Here is a 17,699-nt window from a genome sequence, read left to right as displayed (position 1 = left end):
CTCTTCCCTGCCAGCAGCCAGCTTCACAGGGATGGTGCAATGCATTAGATGTCCATAATATCCCATTCAATTTCCCCACTCCCATCTCCCACTGTGCCGGCACCACAGCTTAACAACCGGCAATAAGATCCCTCATTGGCTTCACACCAGGAGACATGGTCAAGTGTTTTGTATTTTGAATATACTGCAACAAAACAGAAATCTGGACAGTGCTCCACTGAGTCTTAACAACACAATCTAAATGTGTTTTTCTCTGTAATAGGTTATTGAAGCAGTGAAGATTCGTTTAGAATTTTTTCTGATCTCTGAATGATGTGTAAATGCGAGCATGTCTTTGTGAGACCTGTCTCGTCCTTCGATCTCAACAAGCGCCCTCTTGATGAACCCATTCAAATATGGCCTAATGTCTCACCACGTATACAAGCATCAAATAGGGAGGTTGATGGGTTTCATTCAGGAGCCTGATCATCAGTAACGATCCCTGTATGCAGCTCTTATCAGTCCCCACCTCACATTGCCAATGGGAAATTTCAAGCACACTCACATCAGCGGATGAACATTTAAAGTCCTCATTACGGTTATTGTCGAGCTCTGATGGCGAGGGCTGACATTATTTTTTTCCCGGTTTGTGACTTTCTTCACGTAGAGGTCAATACCTGACACATCCCCGAGGCTGATCAGAGAACCTTGGCCCGAAAACATGTCTGAATCATTCCCTCTCAAGAATATCTTACTGGTAAATTCAACGTCAAAGGGTTTTCTCGAACAAATCTATCTTACAACACATCAACCACAGAATCAACACACAGCCAGGGTATGCTGCTCAGATTTGCCTGTTGTGTAGGATTTGCTGGAACCCAGTGGGATTTTTTACTGTTAAACAAACATAAATACATACATAAATTTTGTCTGTGTGTTTTAGAGGTATTAGTATGACTATACAAATCCACATACTTTTGTCCATATTGTGTGTCAAGGCCGGCGCATGCTTCTGCAACGGCGTCTGCGGCTTTTCACGCAGTTGTGACGCAGGACTCGTTGTCATTCATGGTTTTCCAAGCGTTGCGCGTGTTGCCATGCAATTCCCCGCCAGAACACTGGCGGAGTATTGTTTTTTGTCGAAGTCGGCTCTTCTTCGTGTGTGGCAAGAAGAAGAGCGGTTTATTTACATCGCCACGGCGGCTCCTCAGAGCCTTTTTCTGGCGGACAAATCCGCCGGTCAGTGACGGGTTATACTAGTGGTCATAGTTTCGCATCTCTTCTGCCAAGTGCTCTTCTATTTGGTCCATATTGGTTCTTCTAAATCTTCCGTGGTTTCCGCCCGTATTATCGGGCATGAACCGGAAATGCGACTCCGGTAATCATGTAGTTAGCAGACCAATCACAGCCCTTGCGGGCGGGTGATGCTTGCGGGGCTTTGCCTTCTAGTTAGAAAAATTGGCCGACGCACGTAAGCACGTAAGAAGGGCTACGTAAGCACATAAGGGGCCCGGAAGGGCTCTTGCTTTTCCGGGCCCGTGAAAACGCAGAAGCATGCGCCGGCCTTAAGGGTGACTCCCACCAGATATAGACAATACGTCTAGCTATACACAATTTAGTGTTAAATAGTGTTTGCTAACCCTACAAGTGTGGTAATTGTATTCCATGTTCAAAACCTGTTGTTTGGATTTCCTTAGAGAATGGTGGGATTGTTTTTTATGAAGAATGTTCAATTCCGACTTGAGACGAAGATTCTCAGTTGAGGCACTTTAATACAGCGCTGGGTCAATGTTCATTCTCAGCACGCATTCAAGAGGATATCAAGACAAAGGGATGCAGAGCGTTTATACAGCTCTCTGTGGGGTAACACAAACACTGCATGAGACTTATCTCTACAGGAAGAGGCTAATTTCCCATGGGGCATAACATATCAGTAATGATTCATGTTAAACATGTGGACATGACCAAAAAAGGAACATGCATAGATAGATAATGCTACATTTTAACAGCAAAATCAGTCAAAATAGCTCCTTCATTGTTTTTATTTTTTTGAATGTGTTATATTAATTAGGGCCCGAGCACCTCCGGTGGGAGGCCCTATTGAAATTGAAAGGATTATTCTGAGCGTAGTGAAAGGGCTTTTTGAGGGCTTTCCCATGCTCAAAAACTTATAAAGTTTGCAGTAAATTAGAGAGTGGTGGAAATTGACGTATTCTGGAGTAATTTGAAATGGGCGTGGCAAAATAGCTCAACAGTGCCACCTACGGAAAGCCCCCTCAGTTAGCTTTAACCGATGCTCACGAAAATAAAGACAATTGTTTATCATGACGAGACGCACAAGAAAGCCTCTTGGAGCATTATAGAAAACGCAACAGGAAGTCCGCCATTTTGGATTTAGTGGCCATTTTTACCATATTCCACAATTTTACTTTGATGTACTTGTCGTAGAGCTTTCATCGGATCAACTTAAAATTTAGACGAGTGTCATCACAACAATATGGATAACTAAAGCTATCAAAAGATCAACTATTCATCAGAGCGTGTGACCGTGGCGTTGCGTCAAAGTTTGATTAAACGCCATCAAAACACGGACGTCTGTATCTCGGACATATTTGGTCTAATCGAGTCCAAACTAGACACATAAGACAAGAGTCGCAACCTGATGACATCAACACAGAAATCGTGACTTAAAAGCACAGCGCCCCCTGGTGGCAGCAGGAAATGTCTTGTTTTTTGTACGTCTTACACTTGGAAGTATTTCTCCTCATCCACTTTGCGCAACCATGTCAAACTGGGTCGAATGGGTCTCAAGACATTGATAATGAAGATATAAGATTACTGTGACTTTTCGTCAAACGCCATATTAATGGCGTGGCATCAAAGTTCATCAACTCGCCATGACACACGAAATTGCTATAACTTCCGTGTTCAAGGTTCAATCTCCCTCAAACTACATGTGTGTGTCAACAGCCCCCCCCCTGAAAGCTGTCAGATGGGTTTAAGGAATGGGCGTGGCAAAATAACTGACTAGCGCCCCCTAAAAGGCAGCCCTGGCACTATGATTGGCCTACAGCTATGAAAATCGACGGGGACATGTGTCTTTTCATGACAAAGAAATAAGTCTTTTGGATAGATATGCTAGAGTAAACAGGAAGCTCGCCATTTTGGATTTGGTGGCCATTTTGGCCATATTCAGCATATTTACTTTGACATACTTGTCGTAGGGCTTTCATCAGATCAACTTAAAATTAAGATGAGTGTCTTCACAACAAGATGGAGATCTAAAGTTATTGGAATTTTAACATTTCGTCTTTCCTTGTGATCGTAGCCTGGCGTCAAAGTTTGATTACACGCCATTGAAACACGAGCTTCTGTATCTCAGGCATATTTGGTTCAATCAAGTCCAAACTAAGCATGTAAGACAAGAGTCGTGACCTGATGACATCTACAAAGACACCATGACTTAAAATCACAGCGCCACCTGCTGGCTACAGGAAGTGAAGCGTTTATCCTTGCCGCAGTGCAAAAAAACCCATGCAATGCGGAGACGAGCACTTGGTCATTGAACGCTGTCTTTTCCCCGACCGCGACAGACTTGAAACGCGCGTGTGCTCGGGCCCGTTAGTGCTACAACGTAGCCCTAGTTTGTATTTGTTTTTTCCTATTCCACCTGTTTGGAAAATCCCAGACAAACATATATATGTGATGTACCAGAATGTGAAAGTATAGTGTTTTGCACTTTCTAGTCTAATTCTGACTAAACCCCACAATGTACTTACGAATACAGTATCACTGTGCACAGCTTCTATCTGTTTTTATCCCACTGTTGCTGTAATGGCCTTTCTTTATAGTAACTCTCACACATTACTATCCTCATGTGGACAAGGCTGATGTGTCCCTGGAAATAAAAATGTCCATCCATCCATCCATTATCTACACCGCTTATCACGTGAGGCTCACAGTGGGGCTGGAGCCAATCCCAGCAGGTGGAGAGGGGGGGTACAGCCGGGACAGGTTGCCAGTCCATCACAGGGACAACACGCAGAGACAAGCAACCATTCATGCTCATATTTGTGCCCACAGGCAATTTCGAGGTCTCCAATTCATGGTTTTCCTTGAACATATTTTCTTGCTTTAATATCCCATACATCACAATGTCTTTGCCAAGTGTTTTATTTGGACAACGGGCCTTCTGCGCTCTGAACTGGAACTCCTATTTGCCTACTTCCAAGTTTGAGAAAATACTTCAAAAAGAATAGGCTCGTACTTAACATAAAATTATGCACCTAGGAAATGGTTGCTCTAAAATCTTAAACTACTTTTATGGCAACACTCTGACATCTTTATCTTGGCCTAGTGCAAATCCTTGCTACACGTAATAATACCATCTCAAGGTAAACAGTCTATTTTAAGAAAAATAATGATTGTAAGGCGGCAGTTTGTTAAATATGTACAATGGTATATCAAATTATCAGCCTATTACACATCATTTAAAACATCTGCTCTTCTGTATTTGATGAAGTGAAAAACAGAGAAAGCAATGTTAACGTTGTAACTCACACTTTATTATGTGTGTGCTAGTTACTGAATGATTTATTTGGCGTTTCAGTTATTCATGGTCATATTTTATAGGCGGGCCGCCTCTCTCATAAACATGGATGTCAACAATGTAAAATTTATACAACTTGATTAAGATCTACAACGTATACAATTAAATAAAATACCCTAATATTTTAACCATTTATCAGTTCAAAAGTGTATTAAATACAAATTTGAAAATGTCAACATCCTCTAATCACAGGTGGGTCGGCGCCCCCTCCACCAGTGAACACTCGTGAGTGGGAAATCTTAAAAGCTGCTCTCATCCTCATATCTATGCTAAAACTAAACCCCTGAACCATGTCACCATTCAGAGACGACCCTGCTACTGGAACTGTTGCTCACAGCAGGACAACTGTGGTAACTCAGCTTCTGAAAGCTAATTGGTATGTTGTATCAGAGTGTGTTTGTACAATATCTGTCTGTGTGTGTGTATGTGTAATGGTTAGGTGTGAGATGGTTAAATTAGTTGTCATAGCACTGAGCAATTATATGGAAAATAGTCCTGACAAAAGCCGCATAGAAACAACCAGAGCTAAAAATATGACACTACAACTTAAGACAATAACAAAGCAGCCGACAACACGAGGAGGGATGAGAGACAGAGTATTCTCTCAAAAGGACTCGACAGGTATGACGTGGGACTGCAGGGCTGCTGAAAGGTCTGAGTCTTTCATTCTACCCAAAGCAGCGCCTGAGCCAATGAGATAAAGGCGTCAGTGTCCATGAGAGCCAATCAGTAATACTCTGAGCAGACCAAAGCCAATTAATCTCTCGGGTGACATGAGCTTTGGAGGAATGGCCTGGTTAACTCCTGGTGGCGCGATAAGTCGAGATCGGAACCCCGCTGCTTCCCTTTCATCTCGCAGCAGACAGAACCCTGATGTTCCCCGGCAGCCGAGATAACTTTTGAGAGATTTTGTTTCTGTTTGAAACTCTACCTGTTCTTTCAAGCGCAGAGAAGACAAGCTCTATCCTGGAATCACCTCAGCGATCTTTTGAAGAATTTGCTGTCGGAATAATTCATGCAGACACTTACAGCATCTTTTCAGCCATTTTTTATTCCTCTGTAGTGACATACTTGACTAACTGGAGGACCAACATGTCTGCTCTCATCCCCCCAGTAGATCAAAGCTAAGGATACGGTTGGGTGTTCCACATCCTCTCCCAGGTCTGGATGTCATGCTCTCTCTCTCTCTCTCTCTCTCTAATCACTTAAAGCTTTATTGAGACTTTTTTTTAAAGACCTGGGGAGCACAAGCATCCTTAGGACACCGTGGACTCCACATTAGATGGACTGAATCACTGGTGCTCCGTCATGTGTATACAACAACCAGGGTTCAATAAAAAAAAGTACATCACAATGCTAATCCATTGTGCAACATTATCCTCTCATCCTTCAGAACAACCACAACAATTTTATTAAAAAAATTGTGCAATTTGATTGAAATGTTGTAATATCTATAGAATGGAGACCTGAAATCCCCCCTTGAGCACATCTTTTCACCGGCACAGCTGTGGTTCCAGCCCCTGCTGCAGCCGAGATTAATGCTGTGAACATACGGTAACAAAACTCGGTTGTTCAAGGTGTTCTCTGTCAAAATTGCAGGGAGGGGGAGGAGTAATACATCATTAAGGCCGGTGGTTCGATACCAGACAACACAGCTCTTTTTTGGATGAAAACTGACTTTCACGTAGAATACTAATACATCAAACCATTTTTCATGTGCAACGGTCGCTGAAAGCAAGAACGCCCCGCTGATGTTTCTGTTGAATTTCAAATATTTAAATGCTGGTTCCGTTCGTACCATTACTTCTGAAATTACTATGCCAGTCTCAATTAGAATATAATGCTAGGTAATTCAAAACTTCAACAAGTAATCAGGTTCGCCCAGGAGCTTTCAATGTCATTCCTTCAGGGCAAATGTTAATTGGATCAAATTAATGAGTATATCATACATATATTCATTATACTTCAATTAAAAAAGTGATTATTTTGTTATGAGGAATTATTTTTTGTTTTTGAGTTTTAATTTTGTGAGGACAATCACTGAAAATGTGTAGGTCAACGGCTCTAAGGACTAAATAGCACGTATTTGCAGCCACTAAATGATCTACAGCACCAAATGCTACGTCGGCAAAAATTTGTAACGTATGTTAATTTACTACCAGAGAGGCTGAGTTCAAGACAGCTAACAAAACAACAAGCAAGCCCGACAAGTAGCCCGTTCTAATATAGTTGTTTAACGCTCCATGCCAATGCTAGCAGCGAGCCAACGAGCTGAAGCAACATTTAGCGAACAAATTCTGAAACAGCTAGTTAGCGAATGTTATGAAGGCTACTACAGCTGCTCACTTTCATAAACAGTCACGTCATGGATGTTCACCGCGGATAAGCCATCACTGACCTTCTTCCCACTTTTAAGTCATGTCCTTTGCTTCAAAGTGGACTCCGAGGTCGGCCCTCCGTTTCACAGGGAGGGATATGCACTAACATGCACATGCACTATTATGCATAAGCAATAACAATAACCTAAAACAAACAAAGATCAGAAAAGCTCAGATCAACCAACAATACAAATATACATTCAATTTAGCTGTTAGTTTCATGATAGTCGTCAGAAATCCTTGTCCATGCAGCACTGGGAGCTTTAAGACTAAACAACATTCTCTGGATCATAACAGTCTGGAGGAGTTCATAAGCAGTTGAGGCAATGTTTTGACAGAGCCCGAGCCCCCTGATAACCAAGCATAACAGATCTGTCTGCTCTATTTGTCCATCTTGGCAGAGTGCATAATCCTACATGTCTCATCGCCAAAAGAGTCTCACTTTCAGTTTGATGTAAGAAACAGAATGTGACAAGGGGGGTAATGGAGCAGGCACGTTGTCCTCATGCATTCAGGCCGCATAGCCACAACACTTTGACGCCACTTGCTACCCATCGACCCCCTTCTCAGCCTACACGCCATCCTGGACAAGACCCGAATCAAAGAGAGGTTAGAATGATTGAAGATAATCTCATGTCTTATCATGTTGAGTAGAATATGATGTGACACTGTGGAAGAATAAGGGCGACGGGGTTGGCCCGCTCTGGTGACGAAAGACAAAGAAAGAGACATAAATGGTGTTCAAACAGGAATAAGAGGCAGTGGGTCGCTGTTGGAGTTCCATCCACTGGGGACAGATCTGCTTACATGCACAATGTGCAGCTGTTGGAGAGGCCTGTGCCTGGGTTGGGTGGGGGATTTTTTAACGGTTGCATATCATAAAGCATCGACATACTTTATCACTTTATCTCCATTTTCAAAAGCTATCTATCTTTAGAAGAGATAACTTACTCGCTTGCTTTCCATATTCAACCTGATTCTGTACAACTCAGCATCCATTCAAGTCATAGATTCCTCTTCTAAAACTCTTCATCATATTGCTTGTAGAATATTGTGTCAGCATGTATAAATCATCAAAAAGAAGTGCACTAGTCAAAATAAATATTTGCATATTCTAAATAAGAGTACAGAGCATTATTAAAACAAGCACACTGAGTCATTTATACATCCAGTCATAAATGTGTATCAAGAAAACTGGTGGTTATAAAAGGAGCCATAGTTATTTAGACCAAGCGACCACTGAACACTGGAAAGTCTGTGAGTTTCAAGCCTGCTAGCTGTGTAGTGGATGATGCTCTATTTGAAAAGAAAACCTTATATAACATGATCTCTTCACCTCCCAGGTACAGTGGATGCATGTGAATAGGAAAGCAGTCTGGACTCCACTGTGTAGTACATGAGATATGTGCTGTTATGTTCAGGGCCCCCTTTGTCATCTCTGCACCCATGAGGGCTAATCGTTGGGTAAACAAACCACTCCAAATGTGTTGTAACAGGAGCTCAGCGCGCTGCTGAGGTGAGATTATGATGACAGTGAATCAATGGGCTTCAATAACAAGGCTCTGATTTAAATCCTCTGTATGGCCTGGAATCCCTGCTGTCAAACAGCAGGCATCACTAACCCTTTTTTTCCACATGACAGTGAGTGACACACCAGGATTAATAGCTGCCGGTGTGCTCCTCATGCTCATTACTCTGTCAAGTTCAAGTGTCCAAACTTGTGGGATGGAGACGTTTAAGGTCAAATGTGTGGAGAGGTTGTAGACCAGGGGTAGAAATTACACAGCATGAGATCACAACTTTACCTCAGTTTGATGTCGGGCTGTTAACAATCAAATCAGTCCAACAGGTTTAAAGATAACTTGTATTTAAAGTTACCACAGGTCTGTTAAGATGTTCAGAATAATAAATATAAGTTAAATGTGCAACATATTCACAAAATAAAAACACAAAAAACAACCACAGTTTTAACATCAAATACAAAGAGGGTGCAAATCAACTCCGACCCTATAATGCTAGAGTAAGTTGCTGAACTGCAAGAAGTATAAACGTGTAAAAATATACACAGATAAATGTATTTTAGAAAACATCTTCTGCCTTTGTGTGTTAGCTATTAACTAGCTAAATAATAAACAGTGTTAAGACAACACATCTATTGAAGCTGCAAATCACAAAACATGCACCATCCAGCTGGGTAGACCCTATGCTACAACTTTGCAAGCGTTTTAAACTTAAATTTGATAAGTCAGAAGTGTTCTGTCTGTGTGTGTTTAGTATTTGGCAAGTTTGGATTCTGTGTGTTGGAAACAGGACATTTTATGACACCATACTGCCCAAGTTTATCTTTTTTTATTATTATTACAGTAATTTCTTGAAAAGGTTTAAGGTCATGATCTCCTCCAGCTCCTCCACTCTGGTGGCCACTGGATCTGCACCTGCAGCATTTGCTCGACTCCAAATCCACAAATCTCAGGTTGTAAGTGCATCTTTCATTGTCTCTCCTCAACAGGGGGGGTCAAGGAAGTGGAACAGTGTGTCTACTTGTGCTGACATTATTGTATACAGCCTGCAGCTTGTTTTTATGTCCTTGGTTAACTGAACCTCCTCGTCTGACACAGCAAACACAACTTGCCTGCATAGCTCGAACATGGAGAGGTACACAGAGGCTGGTCAAGTAGTTTTCTCGAGACAACAGTGAAGTTACAGAAGTTTTGCTTTGTGAACAGCGAGGTTCTGCATTTATCATTAGAAAGACTCAGACAGGCTCAGGCAGACAGTTGTCTCAAGGATGCTCTGTGCTGCTGCCAGTTTCGATCGCAGCAATCGACGCAGCCTTGTCCATTTAGAAAACAAGCCTTTGATTACCTTAGTCAAACCTTCAGCAGGAGTATTAAATTAAAATTCAGTGAGGTCTAGAGGGAGGAAATGTAGTCAAAGGTCTGGAAACATTATCTCGTCGACCCTAGCATTGTGATTCTGTGCAATACATTTTGAAATACTAGATGCATTAATATCTGTGTGCAGTCAACAACTGACAAATCAAAGAAGTTTTCTTTGGTAAGTTTTCCTCTTGAAGTGGAGGATTATAAAGAGCACTCTAAAAATAATTTCACTTTAGTCAAGTAAAATATATAATGCACACCAGAAAGCTTTTATAAAAATCATCTCAAAATTTGGCAGTTGATTTTATTTAAAACAAACTATGTGTTTACTCATTTTCATGAAACAGTCTCAACCAAATTTCTAACAATTTCAACACTTCCTATAAACGGAACATTTTTAAAACCTGCTATTCTTTTCCTCTCATATTCAACCCCTACTTTTCTTGTTCAGTGAGAGATGTGACCTGTAGGGTGTCTGGGGCTGGAAGGGTGTAGTGTTGATTGACATGGCTGATTTTAACAACTACTTTTCTCTTTTTAAAGCACGCACTCTCTTCCCCTTGTTTTCCCTTCCTGGCAAGTGAGATGGAAACATCATTATCAGAATTCACAGATTCAATAGGCTTTGTTTGCACCGAGTGTATTCATCAGTTATAGGCCTGGATCCAGATAGGATGGCATCTGGGTCCGGATCCAGACCGCGGTCGACCTATTTGTGACCCCTGATCAATAGTGTAGGTCGAATGAAATATATTACTACAAGAGAATACAAGAGAACTGGATTTCCACCTGATTAATGTTCAGTTCTCTAAATGTCTCGGTGATACTTCCAGCTAACACAAAGTCAACACTGTTGTATTTCACATCACACCTCTAACTCCTCAAATCACACAGTGTTAACTTAATCATTATTTGTAATGTTGAGACGCAGACAATTAAAAAATAATTAAAAACAAAAGAATATAATATGATGTCATATCGGAAATTGGTACATATGACACAATACATTAGTAGAATGTTTTAAGAAAATTGTATAGAAAATACTGGGTAAGAAATTGTGATGAACAAATAAAACAATAAAGATGGAACCAAGTTTTTAGAAAGACGTGTAGGATGCTAGGAGTAACAAATGGCCTTCAAGCACCTCTGGCCGAGATGTAGGGAGCTGCAACCCATGGGGATAGATGGGTGGGCGATAATGTCTTCACAGAGGCCCCACTGAGCCCAGTACACAGCTCACCCCCAGGAGAAAAGACAGGTTCAGTACACACACACACAAACAGACAACAACGATTCACCCAAGAGACTCATGAGCTGTACAGGTGAGGCCACACATGTATCACTTCAATATATCATTCTCACAGGGCAGGCTTTGCAAACACGCCATAGCTGTGCTAGATCAGCTGATATGAAACACGGCCAGAGGCTGGCATCCCGACAGCTCTGTTGTCCTGAGATGGCAAAGGTGCACAGCAGGAATTAAGTCAACATGGCTCGCGGCGAATACAAACAATCACGTGGCGTCGGTGTGATCCAAAGTAATATTGTTATCTCTGTCATGAAAGGCGCGGAGAAGCAGCTCATTTTAAAATGCTTGGTACGCACCAGTATCATGTCTGTTGGTTTTCATCTCAGTGACTTTAATTTGAACAAACCGACAACATCTGTCTGTGCAGGTTTTATAAGATTGTCCGATATCTCACTGTAAATCTATTTCTCATTCAGTGGACAATACGACATGCTACTGCCATAAGTAGAACCCAAAGACATGATGGATCCAATTCCTTCCTGTGATGGCGTTGAAAATCGGTACTCCCTGTCAATTTGGCTTCATGTTTTGATGTTTCCATTTCAAACATCATACATGAATGGAATAGCTGCACATGAAGAAATGCATCCACACAATTACATCTTGCGTTACACCCAAGAAAGAATCTTTTTGTTCCATTCCTGACAGTCTGCTGCAGATACGCTAATTTGGCTCTTTATTGGGAACAACAAGCTAAAACTAATGCAGACTAATAAAGCAGTCGTGCAATAAATCCTCCCTTTCATGAAGGTTATAATGTCCTGTTTGTGCTGAAAACTGAGAGTTATAGTTGCTTTTAGAGAGAAGGACATCTCCCTGTATAATCCATTTCAAAAGTAACACAAGATGCATCCTCAGAATCCCCATACAATTGAATCAACACCTCACTGAGGCAATTTCAATAATGATTTGGACATTATAACCTTCATGGGGGGAGGATTTGCTAAAGGACTGTGGTGTTAGACTGCATTAGTGTTCGATAGCTGCACTTAAACTGCTGACTGAGTGTATGTCATGACAGCTGATCATGTGGCTGATGGTCAGAATTAGGCTGTGCGGTTGTGGCAGATATAGAAAGAAAAGTGACCACCAGTCTGGGATGGGCTGCAAACCACTTACACTTAAGGCTGTAATTGGACGAGACCACATCTTCCTACAGGTTTAGCTTTTCACAACCTATTTCATAGAAATCATCAAGGAATGAACATGGATCTCAGAGCACTGATACTTGCAATACTGTCACTCTAGATTACAATAATTTCATGTTGATATGGATGTGATTGCAGATGTAATGCTTTTTACAACAGCATGTTAATGTGCAAGATGTAGTTTAAAGGTTCAGTGTTTAAGATTTAGTGACATCTGGTGGTGAAGTTGCAAGTTGCAGCTGAATGCCCCTCACCTCATCCCCCCTTCCAAACATGAGAGAGAACCTGTGGCAGCCTTTAGTTGTTATAAAATCTCAGCAGAGAATGTGGACTATATGAAGGACATTATTCAAGAACCCTGCCAGCAAATTTCAAAACACAGGATTGTAATCTTTTTATTACACATTTGAACATTACAAGTAAGATAAGGTTGAGGCTTTCTGACTATGGGGTTTATTGAAAGCCTTTAAACAGGCTTTTCATTGAGATTGTTAAAATTACCACATCCTCTCGTCCTCACTGGGATTGGAACGGTATTACTGGTATAATAGTATTATTATTATAGGGTGTAATTGCATTTATACATCATGGCATGAGGCCATGTGTCTCATTTAATTCGCATATAAAGATGTAAGAAAGCTGAGGAATCCAGTATCTGGATGTTTTTTGAATGCCACATTTCTTCACCACACGGATTTCACAAACTTTTCTTTGAGATTCTGCTCATGTTGACGTGACTACATCACATCGTCTCTGCAACCAGAAGGTGCTAGATTCAGATGTGGAGATTGGGAGATCGAGCTCATTGACAAGTTCATTAAACCTCTTTGAGAATACTTTTGCTGAATTACATGGAGCATTATAATCCTGAAAGAAACCATTAGGAGATGCAAAAATTGTGGCCAACAACAACACTCAGAGAGGCTGTGGTGTTGAAATGAGGATTGATTGGTGTGATTGGGGCCACACCATCACCACCAGCCTGGACGGTTGACACAAGGCAGGTTGGGTACATTTATTTAGGCTGCTGAGGCCAAATTCTGACCCTACTGCATGCATACAAATCCATTTACCATTTACCATTACCATTTTTACCATACCATCAACAACAATACAGGTATGGGACAGAATACACTATTGTCAAGGCAGATTCAATAAGTCTCTTTTTTTCCAGCCTCAGATTCATGTTATTGACTGACAAGTGAAAACCAAAAGGTTCTTGTTGTTTCAGCCTCAAGAAATGACTTGTTGTGCATTCTCACCTTAGCTTTACTAAATGCTTGTCTGAATTACCAAAGATGATTGTGCATTACACTGCCGCCAGATTGGCAAAAATATACTCCGTTGATTAATCAAGAAAAGCTTGAGTAAAAACAGGTAGATCCTGTTTCGGTTTGATATGTGAATTATTTATAAAATCGTATTTGTTTTTCTCACCTTAAACAGCAGTGTCAATCATCGCATACCATGAAGCAATCACTTCACTAAAAGTAACGTGAAAGGGCATGAACTCCCCCAGCACCAGACCAGAAGCCTGGATTTAGATCAAATCAGTGGATGATGGATTTACCCAAGAGAAGCAATTTACCGGGGCCCTAAGAGTTCAGCATGTGTTCAACAACAGGGAAAGCGCAGACAGTTCAATGTCAAATCCATTAGACTATATTACTATTATTACATTTTAAAAGCTTCAGTAACATAGGGCAACACTAGTACACCACTCTTTATTAAAATCAAGCATCATGTACTACACGCAACAAATGAAAAAGCGAATTGCCACTGGCAGCAGGTTTTTCGTATTACCTGGAAGTGAAAGACAACAATTGGTCTGAAAATGTCGTAAGTGCTGCATTGCTTTTAGTTTAGAAAGATAAAGATTCTTTAGCAAGGCGTGAATGCAAAGGGCCACTGTGTGCAGATGCAAGCAGAGCCCAGCTTGGTGATGAAGACGGACGGTCAAAGACGGAGCTCATTTAATCCATGCAAGACGAATCGGGTGGGGGGGGGAGAGATAGGGTGGCCTTTGAACCCAAACAACAGACTGTCTCCATCAGCAGAAAAGTCAACTCCCAAAATAGGCTTTGCTCCATATGATTCAGGTGACATCCACTGTACATAATCACCGCAGCACCTGCACCAGCAACACATTCAACACTTGTAAAAGTGAATGAGAATGTCTCGTGTCTTTTTTAGAAATGTCCTTCCTAGGACTTTCTCAAGTGCCTATCCAGTTGTAAAAACATTACTGTACTGTTGAGCTCCGGCAGCTTGCTGTGACACTGAAGTCTCTGGATGACTCTGCCTTATAAACACAGTGGGAGCCTAAGAACTGTGTTTCAACTCAACAGCACACCTCGCAAAATGTTAAGGTTATATACTGCTGAAATGTGAGGCAGTTAAAGCAAATGGAGGGTGATCAATATGTGTCTTATCTACCTTCTACTGCACAGTTATTCCCAAATTTCTCACATTTTACTTCATTGCTCCCAAGTGACGAACCCTCTGTTCACTCAGCCTTCTATTGTCAGACGGAGCTGAAGCCAATTACAGGAAGAGGAGGCCTGGAAATCCACCCTGCGACGGCTCTCTACATTTCAGTGCTGGTAATAGCTTGGATATGACAGAGGTGGGGTGAGTCATAGACGGTACATTCTGCCAAGGAAATACATGGAACTGCTGGAAATGTAATGATCAATGATTTGTACAGTGCTCTCCGCAGATGGCTGCAGTTAGAATAGCCGAGCTGTAGGTGTTTTATCACAACATAACCTTGGTTCAATATCAAACATTAATACCGCAGCAACTAAAGCACTTTTACTTAGAAGCTGCAAGTATCAGCTGCACATGTAAGGTGGTTTGAAAAAGGGAATTTGGGTTTTTGTAATTGATGTGCAGGTTCTTGTGGTTTAATGGTTGCAAGAGCAAGAGCAGTGTCTGTGTGACTGAGGAGATTATAGAGATTTGTATTGGATGAATATCAATTTATTACAATATTAAAACAGAGGGCTGACAGTTAGAATTCAAGCACCTACTTATGAACATAATAAATAAAGAGCTAAGCTAAACTAAAATAAATGTCTTTCCATGTGCAGTTTGCTTGTTCTCACTGTTTCTGCCTGGGTTTCCTCCAGGTACACCAACTTTCTCCGACAATCAAAAGTGATGTGTATTAAGGTTTGGATGTGAGTGGGTTGTTTGTCTCTGTGTGTTGGCTCTGCGATACACTGGCGACCTGTCCAGTGTCTGCCCCGCCTCCGCCCCATCTCAGATGGGATTGGCTCACCCCTCCTGTGACCCTTCAAAGGATAATCGGTAGAGATGATGAATGGAGGGATTAAAGTAAGAAGTCCCAAATACCGTGAGCTAAGATTCTTAGAAATACAAAGTAAAAGAGGCGACGAGGAGTGAATTTTAAAGTCCAAAGAGAAAAATTAAAACATCCAAGCCAAATGGGAGATTTGCATTTGGAACCAGTCATTAATTCCATTGGCCACAGATGCACTATCTTTCACTCATGACCACAAGGTGCACACACCAAAATACTACTCTTCACTCTGCCGTGCCACCAAACTCCGGCCCTTCTTCCTCTGTCTGACCGTAGACCCATCCATCACACTCCCTTCTCCCATGGTGGAACATCTCCTGTGGGTTCTGGTGCAGTTCTTTCTTCCTTTCTCTGCCTCTGCATCCTGTCGTCCTCCCTCGGCGTCTCCTCCTCGCCCTGTCTTCCCTCTTACGTGTCTCCTTCTATGTCTGCTTGCTCCTGGTGGCCCCTGCTCTCTTTGGTAGGAAACAAACAGAATCATATTTCAAACTAAAAGCTAAATAAATAGCTAAATAAGACTTACAATCATGAAAACACAAGCAGTGGTAGAGTACTTAGAATGCGTAATGTACTTGGAGTCCCAGTGGTCGGGCTGGTTGACAAGGCTGCCCTTTGGATCATTACTTCTCTTGTGGTGTGATTGATAAACATTTTCTCAGGCTCAAAGCTATACATCGATCAATGATTTCAAATTAATCATTACTACATTGTATATGTTTGGTGTCATTCACACTGATTACCATGGAGGATTTCTAGTGATAAAGTTCTAATTAGCGCGCCCTGTGCTAACTGGCCCAGGAACAGTAAGCAGTGAGCATAATGTGAGCAACTTGCCAGTAACAACTATTTGCAGCTGTCAGGCGATAACAACTGTTAATTGACAGTATGTCAGTGTTTTGGTTAGTTTGTGATTGTATTCTGAAGTAAGAATGACACATTTTCCTGCTAATTAGGCACTTTTAGACAATGGTATTTATTTCCACATATTTCATTAATTGCATTCCTTCATTGCCACTTCTTCTTTGTTGTTGGATTGTTCAACTGCAGTTGCAAGTGGGCTCGATAGGAAAATCCCTGAGAGTTTGTGGGTCACACAGAATATTTCTCAACTGATGGCTACAATTGACTCTTGTTATGTTATGTTTGTAGATATATAGCTGGTCAACTCAAAACAGTAGGAAAGTTTTGATTACAGTAACATTCCAACCCAAAATAAAACATTAGGGGGGGTTTCTGACACGTCCATATCCACAAATGTAGAAAACAAGATAGTAAAACGGTGTCCATCCTACTGTTGAACCATTTAATGGCTTTTCAAAAAGTAGAGAGCAGAAGCCAGCTCAGGGGGTCTGGGGTCATTTGTTGTCTCTCTGCCGGTGTTGGCACTTAACATGTCATGACATGCACTCGGCCTCAAAGAGAAGAAACGTTTTGACACTCACCTCCCACACTCGTCTCATGTTTCTGCAGCCATGTCAAGGCTTTCAAATGTATCAATTATTAGCTTGTGAGCTGACACTGTGAAAAAAAAGAAAAGCCACTTTCTGCAAGACTTTGTGCAACTTAGTGCCAAGCAGCACTTTTCTTTGAATGTGTAATCTCTAAAGGAAGCATCGAAACAAAAGAGGACTCCCAGACACTGCAGTAATGATCTCCTCCTCCACCGATACTTTCCACTGTTGGTTGAGACAAAACTTTATGGCTCACTGTGTTACTATTTTTTGTTGATGTCAGACATTGGGAAAATAAGTATGGCGCTTCCCGATTTTTTTTTTGTGTCCTTCATGTTCTCATATCTTGACTCAATGCCAGCAAAAAAACATTACAATGCAAAATCGCCTACAACTGCACCATGGCAGGTGGGTCTTCACCCATTGGAGGTTTAATTCCCCCAAAATATCAACACATAACTGAGTTTTCTGCTCCTTTGTGTTATGAGCTGTGTCCCGTCCTTTTCTGGACGAAGACTCATCTTAAGGTGCACATGTCACAACCCACCTTGTTCAATGATGATGTCTCCACCAATCCCTTCCCCTCTTCACATATCTGTCAGACCAGCTTTTAATTCA

The sequence above is a fragment of the Limanda limanda genome, chromosome 16 (assembly GCF_963576545.1).
Source record: "Limanda limanda chromosome 16, fLimLim1.1, whole genome shotgun sequence".
NCBI classification, from domain to species: domain Eukaryota; kingdom Metazoa; phylum Chordata; class Actinopteri; order Pleuronectiformes; family Pleuronectidae; genus Limanda; species Limanda limanda.
Note: the sequence above shows the minus strand (reverse complement) of the source record.